The sequence below is a fragment of the Cervus elaphus genome, chromosome 24 (genome assembly GCF_910594005.1).
Source record: "Cervus elaphus chromosome 24, mCerEla1.1, whole genome shotgun sequence".
NCBI lineage: Eukaryota > Metazoa > Chordata > Mammalia > Artiodactyla > Cervidae > Cervus > Cervus elaphus.
Window position 1 is genome coordinate 42,542,888 of NC_057838.1, and position 14,644 is coordinate 42,557,531.

Sequence of the window (14,644 nt, forward strand, 5' to 3'; positions counted from 1 at the left end):
ATGTTTTGAAGATTCTCCACTTGACGATTTTTGCCCAGGATGGGACATGTAGAAACATATTTGCCAACAACAAAGCCATGGCTGGCTTTTAGAAACAGAGAAAAATGAAAGCGGCCCTGAACTGAAATGCCTTTGAAGACTACCTGTTGTCGTCCACTGTCAACATTCCTCCCCTGGAAAAGAATCAGCGAATATATATGCGGTGGCTGCATCCCCAGCCTGGGCACTAGATTAAAAACATGCCATAGCCAAGGCACGACATGCATGCCAAGATCTGAGTGTCGTGGGCTGTAAAGGCAGGTAGAGGGGCCTGCTCGGTTGAAACCTGCAATTGGGTATTAGGGAGAGCAGAGAGGCGTTCTGGGGGAATTTATGAACCTATTTGAACATCATAAGTTTGAAATTTCCAGACGAAATTGAGCCTGGTACGGTTCCATTTATCACACTTTCCATTTCAGGCTGGCGGGGATGGAGGGAGTTTAAGTGACAGCGTGCTCACCCTCACCCCCAGGCCACCTGATGAAATTGTGGAGCAGGGCCTGCCTGACACGTAGGAAGCAGATGAGGAGAAGGAGCTAGCAGCAGGGGGACGCGGGATGAGGGCGCGTGGTGGTGGCATTGAGCAGGTAGAGGGCTTGATGGGGCAGGGAGGCAGGGGGGGAAAGAAGCCAGGAGTCTGCTAGGAAGACCTGAGCATGAGAAGAAGAAAGAAGGCCAGCAATGGAAGTCTTTGTGCCAAGAGAAGGATGCAAAGGGAAGGCAGGAAGGAAAAGGAAGAAAAAAAGAAAAACAAAACAGCCCAGCTGCTCAAGTGCATTGAAAGCAAAGGGGATGTTGACTGAGAACAGCAGTCAGTCAGAGAAGCCAGAACAACAAAAGAGACACAGAAAGGGACTGCCTGGAGGAAGAAAGTCTCTGTTGCATTTTTATGACTGCTTTTAAAGTGGGAGAGAACAGGAAAGGTGGGTGGACTGATCCCAGCATCTCTAAACATGTGGTACCTGCCTGGCTGTGGCCAGGATGTGTGCCTGGCTGCCTATAGAAACCTCGAGAGGTAGCTTATCCATGCCCATCAGACATGTGGAAGCTGTTCCTTGATACAGCTGTGCTTCACTGGACAAGAAAAAGGAACAAAACTGAGAAAGTTCCTGCTTAGCCATTTAGAGAATTTTTTCCCCCTTCTGTTTCTGAGTTTCTGTTAAACGCAGTCAACATTTTTAGTGTGTTTTTGTTGTATTTTTCAAGACCTCCCTGGCCCTCCCAAAAAGCTACCTTTGAGAAGAACTGATCATGGACTCCTAGAATTTGAAACTGGCTTGTGTTAATCCCAGGCACATTTTTTTTTTTTTTTCCGGGGGGTCACTTGAGACACATCAGTAGTACCAGTTTGTTTTGGAATCACATTTAGCAGATTTTTTTTTTTTTCTAAACCATGAATAAGTCTGTGTTTTTCATGAAAACAAAGAGCAGATTTTGCAAACAAAGGCGGTCATTTATCCCCTGAACGAAAGTGTTTTGTATGTAAACAATATGACACTTCACCTGAGAAAATTAGTGAGGAATTAATGAAAGCGGATTCTGCCTATATCCATTGTCCGTATCTACCGTAGTAAAAAAATTTACCCTTGAAATAAAGTGTAGTGTTTCTCCACAGAGTCACAGAGGTATCAGTCATTTTGTGAAATGAAAACCGATAGTTTGATAAGCAGTTAACATGTGATTCTTTCAGATTGAATCAAATGTTTCCTTAGATTTTCAGATAACTACATTTTAAGCCTTTTATTGCAACTCACATGCAGTGTATTAGAAATGGTTCTATTCGAAGCTACTGCTGAGGCAACAAAGGAAGACTCTCCAGCAAAGCTCAACAATGCACCTTTTTCACACAAGCTTTTGCACTAAAACTCCAGACCACAATCAACAACAATCAATGTCTCAGGAGACTGCCCAAGTTTAAGTGATATCTGTTGGTACAGGTGGTCATGCAGAGCTGTCAGTTGTTTTCAAGTGCATCACAGAGAATGCTTGCTACCAAGAACGTGAAAAGAGAAGCTGGTTCAAGAGTGCAATTGATTTGAAAATGACTTAACACTCTAAGCCACGCTTTAGACTTATGGCTAGCCCGTTGTTCTCTGAAATTCAGAGGGGGAGACAATAAAATTAGATGCTCCTTTGGAATTGAGTGTGCTGATCCAGCACTTCTCCTGGCTCCCTACCAAGAGCATAAAATCTGTGCTTTAAAAACAAAAGAGGCAGTGCTCTGATTGGATGGGATGCCGTCAGATACTCCTATGGCTTACGCTTCACTTGGGATCAACTGGAAAATGTGTGCTAAGAATCTCTTACACAATTACGAAATTTCACTTTCAATGCAAAAATATTTTGCAGGCTAAATGAGAAGTAATACCACTCCAGAGAAAAGCATTGGCTGTCTCCCAGATTAATATGGGGTTATGGTCCGTGATTGGGTTAGATGAGGTAAAAATTTCCCACCACTCTTCCAGATATACAGGAAATTGTTGTGCTTGAAATAGATTTGGGCTAAGTAACTAATTAAAAGAATTTGGATCAAGAAATGTGACATGGAATGTGATGTAGATATTTCCAGTTCTTATTCAGGAAACCTTATTGCAAAAAGGTTGAAAGATAATTGAGAAAATAATTTATATGGTGGTGAGAGTTATTTGTGTGAAGATAAAATACAGAGTCCTTTTCATTGAGATGGAGAAGCTGCCAAATAGCTCTTGGTGATAATTCTATGCACAAAATTTTCATAGTGGGCTTCAGTACCTTGCCAGATGAAAGCTTTTGCTCAGTTTAAAGTTGGAAAAGAGATTTGAGTCTCCACCAAGGATAATGTGTTAAGCTTGGTAATTAAAGACTGTTTTTCATAAATAATGCCAAAAGCACATTGGGAACATTGGGCTCATATATTACTCTACTTTAAAGAAATCAAGGGCCTAATAAATTCTTGATAGGATCACAGACACACATGTACATACACACTCACCCCATTAACATCAGGATGTGAGATGAAATTACATAATTTTTCTAATCAAATATTATTAAACAACATGAAAGGAAACCATGCCTATGGGGTCTGTAAATAATGACCAGTTTTTAAAATACAAGCTTTATCAGTTGCAAAGTCCAGGGTTACTCAGACTGTGTTCTGAGATCTGGTGCCAGTCCATGGTCAATCCACAACAAAATAAATACAGAAATTGAGGCTAATAATGTAGAAGCAGTTCAAGCAATCAGACAATGACTGTAGAATGACATCATTTAAAAATGAGCTTGTGTGTCCTACCATTTCAATTTCTATTTCATATTTACTGTACTTTATGAACACCTTAGCCCAAAATACTAAAAAAAGTTTCCTCCTTCACAGACAATTTGAGAAACACTGGCATGAACCATTGTTTTAAGCATCTCAAGGCTATTATGTGAATTCACCGTATCTTTGTGTTTTGAGATGGTGCATAATTTAACCTCACCTTAATGAGGAAAACAGTCATTGGTAACTGACCACTATGGTTCTCACTGACTCACACTCAACTCATTCTCCCCTTCATTTACTCTACTTTGCCCCTAGATGGCCTCTCTCTGTCCCGCAAAAACACCAAATTTCGTCTTGTCTTTCACTCTCCACTTACACTTCTCTTGGCCTATAATGCTTTTGCTCTCATTCATCCAAAGGACTGATCTTTGCTATGACCATCTCAGCTTCTATGTCACCTCTTTAGCTGAGGCCTATCTAACTCAAAACTGAAAAATAACTCTCCTCCAAGTCATTACGTACTATTCTCTCAATGCCACTATCTTGACTACTATATTTTAAAAATTGTTCATTGTCTATTTTTCCATACCAGATTGTTAATCCCATAAGAGTAGGAAACTTGACTATTTTTTTCTCACTGCTGTGAGCTCAAAGCCTAGAGCAAGATAGAGCATATCAGCATAGTGGTTCATTGAAGGACTAATAGACTAAATATTTACATTCTCCTAGCAGAGTGTAGAAGGAACTGGCAACCCACTCCAGTGTTCTTGCCTGGAGAATCTCATGGACAGAGAAGCCTGGTCGTCTACAGTCCACGGGGTCGCAAAGAGTCAGACATGACTGAGCGACTTCTCTTTCAGTAGAGTGTAAGCCTCTCAAAGATAGGTTTCATTTTATTCATTTATGTGTTACTAGCATCTTAGCACAGTGCCTAGCACAGAGGAACTACAAGAAAAATGCCATTTGAAGACAGACGCGAATAAACTTCCTCCTGGGAACATCCATCTGGGTATCTCATGTGGCCTAGGACTCAAATATTTGCATCTAAACCCATCACCCATATAAGATAGACAACTAATAGGGACCTACTGTATAGCACAGGGAACACTACTCAGTACTCTGAAATGACCTATATGGGAAAATAATCAGTCGCTTTAGTCATGTCTGATTCTTTGCGACCCTATGTAGCCTGCCAGGCTCCTCAGTTCATGGGATTCTCCAGGCAAGAATACTGGAGTGGGTTCCCATGCCCTCCACCAGCGGATCTTTCTGACCCCGGGATCAAATCCACGTCTCCCATGTTTCCTGCGGTGCAGGCAGACTCTACCCACTGAGCCACTGGGAAAGCCCGTGTGTGTGTGTGTGTGTGTACATATGGAGCTTATTGGAGCTTATCTTACATAGGAACTAGAATCTCAAGTCAGTTTATATAGTACATGTTGTTAAAATATAAATAATAAAATGATAACCCTCATTGTAACGAGATGGTGATCCTATAAAAAGCACCCAAGAACTGAAACTCTCAAATGGAACCACAGATTCATGTTTCTCATCTAATATTCAAGCTAAGGTAGACGCATACTGAGCAGACAGTAAGCAAAATCCTGACTTTTTGTTAGTTTTGTGTTTCATACTTTGCTTCGTCTTGTTGACCTTTCTCTATTAATAAAACAAAATCTTTTAAATTTAAATGGATAAAGTGTTTACAAGATACTACACTACATTAGTATACTAACAAGATTCCATTGTAAGGAAATAAATTGGGTTAAAAAAAAAAAAAGGAAGGAGAATCCATGGTAGCAATTTCAGGAGAGAAAGGTCTTCAGATATCTATCAGAATTCCCCTTCATGGGAGGGCAATTAAGACAACCATGAAGGAAATAAAAGTTTTTCATTGTTGGGTGCAAGGTCTACAATTGCTTCTTAGTTAGAAGAACATGTTTAATTAATTTTTTTAATTAAGAATTTTTAGCAGTAGGAAAAATTTGCACACATACAGGAAATGGATAATTATGTTAACATTTGGTGGCCTTTTATTAAATATTCTGAAAAATATAAACTCTGGAGATGCCAAATTTTGCAACATGATCTTCTTCAGTCTGTTACTATACAGAAGTAAGCAGCTGAGTGGAAAGAAAAGCAAAGTTTCTCTGCTCAGAAGAAAGATGGCTTTTATTTATCTGTCCTCCCATGCTTTTCCACTCACTGCTATTTTAGAAAGATCACACTTGTAAAAGTTTTACTCATGGTATAATATTAGACCAGATTTATTAATAGATACCCTTTTTAAAAAAGGATTAAAAAATGAGTAAGCTAAATAACACTAAAAATACAGTCCATTTAGGTTTAATACATGTTTATTCAAATTAATATTGTCTGTACTATTAAAATTTCATCAGCTATGTTTCTGCGTACAAACTCAGTGATTATTTCGATTTTTTTCTAAGAGAGGATAAAAATACATACTAAAATTCACAGGAAACCTAATAAAAGCTTTATCATTGGAAAGAAAAGCATTCACGTCTAGTCAAGCCCAGGAACATGAAAGGCTAGAGTCTGTAGGCATCAAATGTAAATATACTGGTTGCTGACTCTGGAAGTTCTGGTTGGTCTAATGGTGTCCTTTACTAAATGTGAGTCCTTGGGCCAGAATTTTAATGTCTCCAAGTCTCGTCTGCAGAATGGTGAGGCAATGTTACAGGAACCACTGTGAGGGTTTAAAGAAGTGACATGTCCGAAGCACGTGGTAGCATTAAGTGTCATATATTCTCAACATAGATTAATTATTGTTAGTGGTACAACTTCAGAAAGTCCCTTCCTTGTCAGGTATCTGTCTCCCCACCATTAAAATAAGATGGCCAACAAAATCCATGATTCTCAAAGAACAGGCTTGCAAAACACTGGTATTAAAATCAAGACAATATAACATGGTGACAGGCCACAACGCTGAATATAAATTTGAATCTCAATCTGAAAATGAAGTTTCCACTGCAAAACTCATCCAAATCTTTTCATTAAGTCAAAGAGAACATCTTTGTTTAGTGTTAGGATGACTTGACAACTCCCTGTAATTTGAGAGGAAAAACAAGCCTCAATCCTCTGACAGGTGGTGATGAGAATTTGGTACGTTTTTATTCTTTTTTAAAGTATTTATTTCTTATTATCATTTATGACAATTGATACCAGTTTCATATTTACAATAATACTTTAAAAAGTGGTTTTGAATGGGAACTGCTGAGAAAGGTAACCTTGTGAAAGCAGTCTTTTGAGCCACACACAGCCATCTCAGAACGGGCCTTGGGTCTGGAATCATTCCTTACTGAGAGGTATAGTCCCCACAGCTTGTGCTGGGCCTATTATCTGTTTCAAACTCAGTGTGTGTTCCTTGGTTCTGCTTAAGTGTGTACATCATTTGGTACCTGACCAAATTCACCATTCTGTCTCCTTCAGGGAGGGGATGAGGTCCTTCACGCAATGGCACAAGAGGGGTGTGTGACGGATGAATGCCCAGGACTGAAACAGATCTTCCCCTGTCTCTTCTCTATGTGAGTCAAGCACTGTTTCATCCCTGGCTCAGCTATGTGGTGTTTCCTTATTGACTCTGATACCCAGATGCAGTGGGCAAAAGTGCTCAGATTTCTCTTGTTGCTGATGGGGGACAGGTTTGGCTTCCCTCCGGCCTCTAAATAATGACTGATTCAAAAAAAAACAAAGTAAGATAGTACAAGCGGTGTGCAAATATAACAAAAACCTTAACCTTGACTTGCTTGTTTTGAAAATACTGGATTTGGCACAGCAGTAAAGAATCTACTTGCAACGCAGGGAACATGGGTTCGATCTGTGGGTTGGCAAGATCCCCTATGGAAGGTATTCTTGCCTGGGAAATCCCAGGGACAGAGGAGCCTGGAGGGCTATAGTCCATGGGGTCCGAAGAGTTGGACATGACTTAGCAAGTAAACCACCACAAACATATTATATTTCTATAGGGAGGAACGAATTCTCTCTAGTGACTGTCTCAGCAAGACTAGCTTTAGGGTCAAGTGTATTATGACAGCTTTACACTTTACCAGTCTGGAGTTTGGCTGGGGCTGGGGTATGATATTTCTTTGTTGGGATCAGACAGATGGAGAGCATCTCAAGGATCTTAAAGGGAAAAGGCAACTCTACTTACAAGTGCTTTAAAAATATATATAAATAAAGCACCATGCACCCACACATAGATAAATACAATCGGATCATTCCACTCTACCCTTCCAAGAAACACCAAGTAAAGTAGTAAGACACCTCACCCCTCTGTTTATTGGCTTTCATTGTAGTAAAAAAAAAACCACTTAGAATTTACCATCTTAACCATTTTTAAGTGTACAACTCAGTGGCATTAAGTAATAAACAATGTTGTACAACTACCACCACTCTTTACCTCCAGATTATTTATCATCCCAAAGAGAAACTCTGTACTCGTTAAAAAATCACTTCCCATTACTCCTTACTCCAGCACCTGATGACCTCTAATTCTATTTTCTGTTCCTATGAATTTGCCTATTTTAGGTACATCATAAAAGTTGAATCATACATTAATATATTCTTTTCTGTCTGGCTTGTTCTACTTAGCGTGCTTCCGAGGTTCATCTGTGTTGTAGTATGTATTAGAACTTCATTTCTTTTTATGGCCAGATATTATTCCATTGTCTCTAAATGTGTTCCACATTTGACTGATCCACTCTTGTGCTGATGGACACTTGGGCTGTTTCCACCTTTTGCTGACCGTCAATAATGCTGCTCATGAACAGCATCACTTCTATTTAATATTCAGACAAAATGCTCTTTCATTTTTCTTTTAAAGGCTGCCCTTGAGTACTGTATTAACTTCCCCTTGCAGCTTTAGCAGATCACCACACATGTGGTTGCTTAACACAGCAAAGATTTATTATCTCACAGTTCTGGTCTCCAAAATCAATCTCACTAGGCTTAAAGGCACGTGTTAGTAGGGTTGGGTCTTTCTGAAGGCTCTAGAAGAGAATCTATATACTTGGCTTTTTCAGCTTCTAGAGGCTGCCTGCATTCCTTGGCCACTGCATTCCTTCCCCATGCTGACCGGCTGCCTATCTCTTACAAGGCCTCTTATAATTACATTGGGCTGATGGGATAACCCAGAATAATCTCATGATCGCATTGACCCCAATTTCATCACATCTGCAACATCTCTGTCACAACATACCCACAAGTCCCAGAGATTAGAATGTGGGTATCTTTGTGGAGTCATTTTTTAGCCTACCACAATGGTTTCCACCACTAGCAAGACAGCAGGAGGGATCTAGAGGGGGCAGTGATATTTTTCCATTACTTAATTGGGATGAATTTAGGGTCCCAATTGCCCCAGGGATGGCCCACTGTCTGAGTCAAGATTTCAGAATACGAAGCAGAGAACAGTCACACCTGTGCAGTCACAGCTGGGACACCAACTCAAGGCCACTGAACGGGGGAAACAAAGAGAGTAGATCAAATGTTTCTTCACTGTTTACTAGGTGCCTGACATGTGCCATCTCATTAAAACACAAAATACAACCCTAAGGTTACATAGCAAGTATAGGCTGAAGCTGGAGATGCAGCTTTCTAGGCTTTCTGCAGCTCCATTATGACTGGGTTTATGCGACTTTCACTGGTATCAGGAAGAGGTTGCAGGTTCCACTCAGTAGAACTAAGTGTGGCTCAGCAGAGGCACAGTCAAGGATCAGCAGCGTCTGCACCCTCTTGAGGCTTTCAGTTAACCATTATGTCCACAACCCCCTACCCACAACTGCAAAATGCAATGCTCTGAAAACCGAAAAAAATTACTTTCTTGCCTCTATTGGAAGCAAAAATGTCACCAGACCTAAGTCAACATAAGGTGATTCATAGATTTCATTTATTTCACTTGGTATGAATATTCTTACATTTTGCTGAAGAAGTTCAAACATGTTTGATTATGGTATGCTGCTCTGAACCCAATATCCTGAGGTGTTTGTTACAAAATGTGTGATATAAGTATCTTTGTACCTGTCTGAAATCCAAACAATCCTGAATTCTCAAATAAATTTGACCAAAAGGCTTTTGGATAAAGGATTATGGACTTGAATTCCCCATTAGCATTTGATAGTCAATACATAGAAATACATCATGGGGGCACAGTTAAATTCTTTCAACTACAACTACTAGAGTGCGTGTGTGTATGCGTGCTCAGTTGCTCAGCCGTGTCCGACTCTTTGCGATCTTACAGACTGTAGCTCACCAGGCTTCTCTGCCTATGGCATTTTCCAGGAGACCACACTGGAGTGGGTTGCCATTTCCTCCTCCAGGGGATCTTCCTGACCCAGGGATTGAACCCATGTCTTGCACTGGCAGCTACTAGAGAACCAACCCAAATTACCTTAAGAACAACCACAACAATGAAGGAATTTGACTGACTTTCATAATTTAAAGGTACACTTCAGGTACAGTGGGCCCTAGGGGCCCAAATGATATTTTTTGGCATTTCCCGACTAAGCCTGTAGACTTTATCTGTGAGGATATTCTTGCACCACTCGGCAGGAATGGTAGCAAGCCTAAGTTCACATCCTCATAGCTTATTTGAAGGGAAAACATACTTCCCCTTCAATTTCAAATATCAAATTTCAGGGAGCATCTGATGGACATGATTACATGCTTATGCCTAAACCAATCACTCTACAGTGACCTGGTTCTCTGGCCAGCATGGCTTACATGTGCCACCTGGTCACTGCGGCACAGAGAAGCATGTGATTTACCCGATCATCTACCCCCAGGGAGTGGGGAAATTCATAACCTAATTTTGAAAAGTGAGGTGGTTTTATAAGAAGAGGGAGAAGAGATTCTGGGTAGATAAAATAAATGTCACTACTTTATTTCACTATATACTGTTACTAAAGGTTTCAGTCCAATTTAGTTCAGTTCAGTTGCTCAGTTGTGTCTGACTGTTTGCGACCCCATGAATCGCAGCACGCCAGGCCTCCCTGTCCATCACAAACTCCCGGAGTTTACTCAAACTCATGTCCATCGTCTCGGTGATGCCATCCAGCCATCTCATCCTCTGGCGTCCCCTTCTCCTCCTGCCCCCAATCCCTCCCAGCATCAGGGTCTTTTCCAATGAGTCAACTCTCCATATGAGGTGGCCAAAGTACTGGAGTTTCAGCTTTAGCATCAGTCCTTCCAATGAACACCCAGGACTGATCTCCTTTAGGATGGACTGGTTGGATCTTCTTGCAGTCCAAGGGACTCTCAAGAGTCTTCTCCAACACCATAGTTCAAAAGCACCAATTTTTCAGCGCTCAGCTTTCTTCACAGTCCAATGCTCACATCCATACATGACCACTGGAAAAACCATAGCCTTGACCAGATGGACCTTTGTTGGCAAAGTAGTCTCTGCTTTTTAATCTAAAGGTTTACTTGATACCAAATATGCAATTACTAAAGTATTCAATTTTTTTAGGAAAAAAATGTTCAAGAAGTAGATAGTTTGTACTTTGTTCTCAACTCACAGTGAACAACACTATTAGAAAACTTTTCTACTCTTCGAAGCTAGGCCTCTGGCAACTATACTATAGTCAGTACTCTTAACTATCTGATCCAAGATGAAGCAGTTATATTCTTTCTGTTAGAATGAGGAATGGAAGTGAAAAGTTTCTTGATTGGAGAACGTATTCTCAGGGGCCAATGGAAGAGTCTTTAGTCCTTCATACCTACAAAGATGCTGAGAAAGCTGACATGCAGAGAGAGAAGATTCAAGCAGTAGAGAAGAAAAAAGACAAGACAAGAAAAAGAGAGAATGCTGGCCAGGTTCTTATTGAACACTCATTGCCTCATGCTCATCCCCTTTAGAACATCAGTCTTTCCTGCCCTTGGAAGACATCCTGCGTTTGTAAAATACTTCCATTTATTGCTTAAGATGGCATAGCTTGAGTGGGTTCCTGTTTCTCATAATAAAAGAATCTTAATTAAGCTGTTTTAATTCAGCTTCCTAGATATGAAATATTCTTGAAATAAAAATGATAGAAGTACTATACAGACTCTAAAAAAAGTCAAATCCTAATCATAAGTATCTGTATATTTGCATAACATGAGGACATTTACTTTAACTACTCTCAAATTCAATATAAAGTACATGGGAGTTCACCATTATACAAGACATTTAAGAAGATTCCTTATTTTGATCAATAATTTTAGGGAAAATTATCTTCTAGTCAGACAGATATTAACTAGAGGATGATTTGATGTTAACTAACTAGATTGATGACAAATAGCTAAAGGGTGACTTGACCATTGTTAAGGTGATCACATTAGTCCTTCTAGGATAACATAATTTAAGAAAAGGAACATGTAGAAAGTAATAACACATTTTGCTGCTCAGTACACAGTATGAAGTATCTCTGGGCCAGACTGTGTATCATCTTCCTGGCCAAACCTTGAGATTGGTAGAAAAGCTCAATACAATAATGAAAGAGAAAAGCTATCCTTAAGGTAATAAAGCCCCAGAGGGCAAATTTATTACCAATCCACCCATAGAGCTGCAGAACAAGGAGAAAAAATCAAGTTTAAAATGAGAGCAGGAGCTTACACAGAGTTTTTCATTCATGTGACATGATTTTATGATGAATTACTTTAATGCGTTCCAAACCCTGATAAATGGATTGATATGATAACAGATTTTGTTTTGTGGCTTATTTACTTCCTAAAATTGCATTATGAAATGGGAAGGGTGTGAACTCTCTTATACCACGAGAAAACCATTTAGGGCACTGGACTGGGGAAAGTAATAAGAATAATGACTTGAAGGAGGATTTCTAAGCCTCTTTACACACCTGAAGACCTTATCAGAATACAAAAATCACAGAGACAGGGATTAGAAAACAAACACCCAAATAAAGAGCAGTTGACACTAGCATGTATGAGGATTATGCTAAAATTCCTGTATCACTGAGCATGCACAATAACTGAAAATGTAGCAGAGAACCGTGGATTTCAGCATGTGGTCTTCAGACCAGCAGTAGGCACATCATCAGAGGACCTGATAGGAATGCAAATTCTCAGGCCATCCCCAGGCTTACTGAATCCATAATTCTGAATTATGTTTTAACAAGCCCTCTGGGTGATTCTGACGTGCATCAAAGTTTCAGACACATTTGAACAGAGGGAAGAAGGTCTTTGTAGCTGGGCAGATGTGAGTTCAAACCAGTTTTTCTTCTTACTGGTTGTATTATTTTAGACATTTATATAATATATGAAAGACTGAGTCTCCTTACCTACGATATGTGAAAAAAAAAAAAAGCCTACCTTACACCAATTCCTACTTTACATTAAATCACATTTTTTTTATTGAGAGAGCTTGTTATACCTGACATATTCAAGTAATGGTACCATGCAATTATCCCATTTTATAGAAATTGTATATGGTAAATACAGGCCATAAGCTAGGTCACTTGAGTCCACAAACCATAGTTCTCAGCTACAACACTGATTGCTTCTCCTAATGGTGAAATAGTGTTTCCTCTTGCAATTTCACAAGCATCATCTTAATGGATTTATTTATTCTCTCCAATTACATAAGAAATAATGCCTAATGTAGGAGAAGACAGAAAAACAGATATATGGATTCCCAGAAAAAGTTATCATAATTTTCTGACTCAGAGATAACCACTACAGATTTCAGTATATGAACTACAAACCAATCTTTTGCTATAAAATATCTTAAATGTTGCTTCCACCCCCACCCCCACTCAGTATATCAATAATTAAGAGCCCTTCTGTCATCTTGATAAATGCATCTATGAATTAGAAAGCAATTTGTGCTATATGAAACAATTTAGGATATATGCTTTAAACAGAAAGCAGTATATTTTCAAATTTTTGAGTGTAATTAGAATGGGCTTTAGAGATGTCATCCCAACATCCATTGCTCCTTTCCTCTATCTTGTCGCTGCCAACAGCAGGCCCAACACTAGGAATGAGCCCTAATTTGTTTAAACCAGTAAAACTGATCACATTTCTCTAGCTACAGAATCAGTTTAGAAAAGTGTACTAATCAAAGCTTTTCTATTTCCTTTGAATTAGAAGTATATTAACTCTAAGTTAGCTCATGAATAAACGTATGATCCAAGTTTGCCCAGTTAGAAGGAAGCTGTAGACTTTTTCTTGAGAGAAAAAGGAATGAAATTGGGTCATTTACAGTGATATGGTGGAGAAGGTAATGGCAACCCACTCCAGTATTCTGGCCTGGAGAATCCCATGGACAGTAGAGCCTGGTGGGCTCCAGTCCATGAGGTCGCAAAGCGTTGGACACGACCGAGTGACTGAGCACACATAATGACATGGATGGGCCTAGAGTCTGTCATTCAGAGCGAAGTAAGTCAGAAAGAGCAAAACAAACATTGTGTATTAATGCACGTATATGGCATCCAGCAACGTGGTGCTAATGACCTTACTTTTAGGGCAGGAATAGAGACGTGGACATAAAGAAAGGATGCGGGGACACAGGCGGAGAACAGGAGGGTGGGACGAATTGGGAGAGTAGGATTGACATATATACATTACCATGTGCAAAACAGATAAAGTGGGTAGTGCAGGGAGCTCAGCTTGGTGCTCTGGGATGACCTAGTTGAGTGGGGAGGGGCTGGGTGCGGGGGAAGTCCTAGAGGGAGGGGGAATATGTATATACATATAATAGGTGATTCACTTTGTTGTACACCAGAAACTAATGTAACCTTGTAAAACAATTATACTCCAAAAAAAAAAAAAAAAAAAAAGATTTTCCTCTAGACTTAAAGGAACAAAGATATGACAGGGAGGCATTAACAGTTACATTGCCAGGAGGAGAATTAGACTTAGATGAAAACTGACTAAAGAGATGGGAAGATGAGTCTCACAGAATCCCTGGATCAGTTCAGTCCTGAAGCCTTCAACACACTAATTAGTTTATCCCCTGGTGGCTCAGATGGAAAAGAAGCTGCCTGCAGTGCAGGAGACCTGGGTTCAATTCCTGGATTGGGAAGATCCCCTGGAGACAGAATGGCAACGCACAGTATGCTGGCCTGGAGAATTCCATGGAGATAGAAGACTGATGGGCTGCAGTCCATGGGGTCACAAAGAATCAGACACGACTGAGCGACTAACACTACACTTTCACTTTAGTTTAATTCAATTTGATCTCTTTTTTCCATTACTTGTAACCGAAAGAATTTTAACTTATAGATTAAGGGTAGAAACATGGAATCCAGAATTTGAGAAGATACTAAGAGTTTACCTAATTCAAGTTCCTTCTTTCCAGAGCCAGCCTGATTTTATACTCACACAATACTCTTCTCCCATTAACCGGAG

At 39.9% G+C, this 14,644-nt stretch overlaps 1 long non-coding RNA gene across 1 annotated transcript in view; it reads right to left on the bottom strand.

Moving 5' to 3' along the window:
• LOC122683108 overlaps nucleotides 1-14,644 on the bottom strand; it is a 528,047-nt gene that overhangs the window by 90,707 nt on the left and 422,696 nt on the right. The gene's annotated exons all lie outside the window — the stretch shown is intronic.